This window comes from Saccopteryx bilineata, chromosome 3, assembly GCF_036850765.1.
Source record: "Saccopteryx bilineata isolate mSacBil1 chromosome 3, mSacBil1_pri_phased_curated, whole genome shotgun sequence".
NCBI lineage: Eukaryota > Metazoa > Chordata > Mammalia > Chiroptera > Emballonuridae > Saccopteryx > Saccopteryx bilineata.
The window spans coordinates 227,628,068-227,632,668 of record NC_089492.1 but is presented as its reverse complement, the minus strand read 5'-3'; the positions used below and the strand labels follow the sequence as shown (position 1 = coordinate 227,632,668).

General features: G+C 33.0%; 1 non-coding gene across 1 annotated transcript; it reads left to right on the top strand.

The window, feature by feature from the left end:
- Nucleotides 1-203: 203 nt before the first annotated feature.
- On the top strand, nt 204-396 carry LOC136332837 (small nucleolar RNA SNORA23). The gene has a single exon (XR_010730969.1). It is a non-coding gene; the product is annotated as a small nucleolar RNA SNORA23 (small nucleolar RNA).
- Nucleotides 397-4,601: the final 4,205 nt, after the last annotated feature.

The following is a 4,601-nucleotide window of genomic DNA, read 5'->3' as shown; positions in this document are numbered from 1 at the left end:
GCTCTTGTTTATTTTATGTAAAAAGAAGTCTGGCAATGGACATTTAGTTTATCAATTGTGTAGTCTGCGGCTTGCTTCTTGTTCTTAATCTTCAGCTCCTTACTTTAATCCTAAAAAGGACTGCTATTCCCAGGTTTAGCATCTGCATCCAGGGAAAGAGAAAGTGTATGGGCAAAGCAACAACCAGAGCCATTCTAGTGCCTGAGGCAGAGGCCACAAAGCCATCCTCAGTAAGTTAGCTGTGCCTGTCTTTTGAAAAAGAGTTCTATTGCATTCAGACCTTGCTATCCACACAAACATCGTGTAGCCAAAGAGTAAGCTGGGATCCTAGTACTTCTAGTGTTGTCTCAGTGGAGCTAATTTACCAGTGGCCAGCCTCCAAACCCCTAAGTGTGGGGGGGGGGAGGGGGGAGAACATAAGATAAACTAAGATAACATAACATGAAATAAGATAAGATGAGATAAGATAAAATGAGATAAGATTGCATAATTGTTCAGAACTGGGTCACTGGGCCAGCCATGAATACAAGAGAGTCTAAGAAAGTGAGCTCTTTAAACTGAGCACATAATCACCTGGAACAAAAGCGCAATTCTGTGAGTTAGCAAGAAAGGGAAGTAAGGCTGTTGGGTAGACATTCAGCAATATGTGCTTCAGAGGAGCTGTCACCAATAAGGAATTTATATTTTGCAAATAAGTTCATGCCTCTCTTCATCCTTCCCCTCTCGATTCTTTCATAGCAAACTAATCTTCTAAAAAACACAAATAGGTTCATGTACCCTCCTGTGTAAAGCAATGTTTTTAGAAAAAAAGTAAAAAAAAAAAAAATTGCAATTATGGACCTTGCTTGTCTCTTCAGACACACTGTGGCAGCCCGGTGCATTGACCTCCTTTTAGCAGTGTGCACAGACTGCTTCCTCTCCCTCATCACAGCCTCTGCATGTGTTGTTCTTTATTTGCAGCACTCTCCAGCTATCTGCAACCATCCCCTTCTTAGGCGGTTACTGTTCCTGCCGCCTATTCATTCTTTGAATTTTTATGTTTCAGTTTAGTACAAGTTCATCAACAAAAGCTTCCCCAGCTATAAAATTATGCATATTTTATTGAAGGTTAGGCCAGTCTGTGGAGCTGGGGAAAGTTTTGCTTACATTTTAAAATTAAAAACAGTAAACAAACAAATAACTAGCAGCTTTATATTTGTTATTTATCTATCTCTCCTTCATAAATGAGATGCTGATGACAAAATATTTGTTATTTATCTATCTCTCCTTCATAAATGAGATGCTGATGACAATCCTACAATACGAAGAGTGGCATGGTGGTATGTTCTCGCATAGAGGCAATGTGCACCACAGCGAGAACTTCACATACTAAAGTGAGAGAATACGTAGATTATCTAGATCTTCTTTCTCTTAATAATTTAAAATACTGTGAACCTAGTCTGTCTGTTCCCTTTAACCTTTGACATTGGATGATCTTAAATGTATCGCTTCTAATACTTTGATATATATTAACTATGAAATATATACTTTTCTATTTATTTTTACATTTGTATAAACAAAACATTCTTTCCAAAACATTTGCATTGAACATTATTTTTCTTTATTTTTTTAATCTTTATTTTATTGATTTTAGAGAGTGCTAGAGAGACAGGAACATCAATCTGTTCTTTTATGTGCCCTGACCAAGGATCGAACCAGCAACCTTTGTGCTTCAGGATGATGCTCTAAACAACCAAGCTATCTGGCCAGGGCTATTTTCCTTTCTAGACAACCTAGTTTCTACTAATGTCATTAAGGCATTTTCTATGTTTCTTCTATTTCTTATTACATAGCTAGTATTATTTAATAATATTAAGACATTGACATAGGTGTCTAAATATGGAATGTTGCACATAAGTTATTATGTAGCCTGTGTAAAGATAGCTATTTGACTTTCTTACCTGTGTTTTTTAAACCACTCAATATCTGTAATATTTGAATAACACTAAATTTGATTCCTAGTAGAATATATGCAAAAGTAAAATTTCTAGAAAATATCCTTTTACTAATATAACATAAAGTAACTTTTCTTATTAGTGATGGCACATTAAAGTTATAATTAATCTTTTCTAAAACAATCTTTCTCAATCACTTCAAACTATTTTTCAATTAGAGGTTATGGATTTCTTCCTCTCTGAATTCTCAGCTTGCTTTGCCTTTTGTATGTTGTACCAGGCTGTCGATCTAAGAACTGTCTAATATTATGCCAACTGTTTTAATACAAAAGAGACATTTAAAAATGTGAATAGCTTTAGTAAAACTTATATTAAACACAGTTAGTCATTTAAAATAAACGTGCTTTTCTCAGCATGAATAATTTCTAGTACATGAGTAGAATGAATTCAATTTTTTGTTCGAATTTTTAGTTTCCTGTTTTAAGTATTACCTACCTGCTACTTTTTTATACCTTGTATTAGCTCATATGAATGTGAGTTCCTGCACAAAATTATAGTTTTGTTTGTATGAAAAGGCAAATATAATGTTCTTTTAATTAACTTAAATGGAAGAAATATCTATTGCTGTCAGATAGTTTATCTCCAAAAGAATGTTCTAGCCTTGAAATTAAAATTTTAATAAATGGCTAAAGAATACAGTATTTTCCAACCTAATTTTTAAAAAATATGATGATGTCAAACTAAGATGATGTCAAAAATTGGTAAAAATTATAGTCACATATGAAGATACCTGAAATTTTGTGTATCTGCATAACTGGACTCTGGCATTTAAGTTATATCATTTTTCAGTATCACTAAACTTCCTCCAATAAAGCTACTACTTGTAAAATGTCTCAGGAAGAAGTTTTATAAAATATACATACTACTATGATGAAGTTAATTATACTTTCTGATATACTATCAGTAGTTTAACAAAACATGTCACTTAAATAATAAAATTGATCATTTTTGCCACATACTAGCCACATCTCCTTTTACTCTTGGCTAATTGTTCCACATACATGCAAATGACATACTATTTATAGGATCAAAATTAGTATATAATTTATGGCTAGTAAACCTATATTGTCATATTAACTAACCATGGATTTCTACCTTTGTTAATAACAAATATAATGTTTTATATTTATTTTTATAAACATTAATATGTTCCTTTATTCATATATATGTATAATAATTATATATATATATATATATATATATATATATAACCTACTGAACCACTGATATTTTTACTTGTATGATGGCTTAAATGGTGTATAATGAAACTTCAAATTAATTGTTTAAATAATCAATAAATTAACCATAATATAAAATACATGTTTGAAATACAAAATTAAGATAGCTAAATAGTTTCAATAGTTCTCTAATAGTTATTATGAGAGTGTAAGAAAATGAATGTGTTAGCCAATGTCTAAAGCTATTCCAGCTATAAAATTCTATGTTCTCTTAGTCTAATATTGTAGGCATAAGGTTGTACAAATTAAACATTAGAGTGGGTACCATAATTTATGAGAAAATCAAATCATAAGTAAGGATCCATATGTTCAACTGAAAATTTTTCTAACTTAATACATATAAACATTTTATTTTATTTTATATTTTATTTTATTTTATTTATTTATTTATTTTGTATTTTTCTGAAGTTGGAAACGGGGAGGCAGTCAGACAGACTCCCTCATGCACCCACCGGGATCCACCTGGCACGCCCACCAGGGGGCGATGCTCTGCCCATCTGGGGCGTTGCTCTGTTGCAACCAGAGCCATTCTAGCACCTGAGGCAGAGGCCACAAAGCCATCCTCAGCTCCTGGGCCAACTTTGCTCCAATGGAGCCTTGGCTGCCGGAGGGGAAGAGAGAGACAGAGAGGAAGGAGAAGGGGAGGGGCAGAGAAGCATATGGGCACCTCTCCTGTGTGCCCTGGCCGGGAATCAAACCCAGGACTCCTGCACGCCAACCTGACACTCTACCACCGAGCCAACTGGCCAGGGCCACATATAAACATTTGAAAAGACACTAGTTGTAATGTTACTAATTTATTTTATTGTATTAAAAAGCTGAGTGTTTATTATAAAATTAATAAATCATCCTTCAAGTAAAAATACACTTAATAAATAAAATATTTCTTATTGCAAATTTTACTTTCTGTTTCTCAGAATAGAATAGGTTTTATAAAACAGTTGTTTATCCTTAGTTGATTCAGAATGGCGAGGTAAAAGATGTTATCATTTTCATATTTTTTTATATACAAGTCAGGAGTAATTGACTCTTTTGTGGAAGATGATTTATTCACCATCTCTTATTTTGTTATCAACATCATCTGATAGTTTGTTTTGTTAAAAAAAAGAAGGCGGCAAAGTGCAGGTGTCTTAAATGTGAATTACAGTATAGACAGTCATACAGACTTCATCTTGAGTAAAATATGCATTTAATAAACTTGAATAAGATTTCTTTAGCTTTCTATTTGTGTGCTGATGCCCAGACAGATACCATATTTATAATTCTGGATGGTTATTCAATATATTTTTAGCCACTCAATCTGATTCTAGCCATTCAAAATGTGTACATTGCTTACATTTTATTGATTCTTTCAGAATGTCAAAGTTAG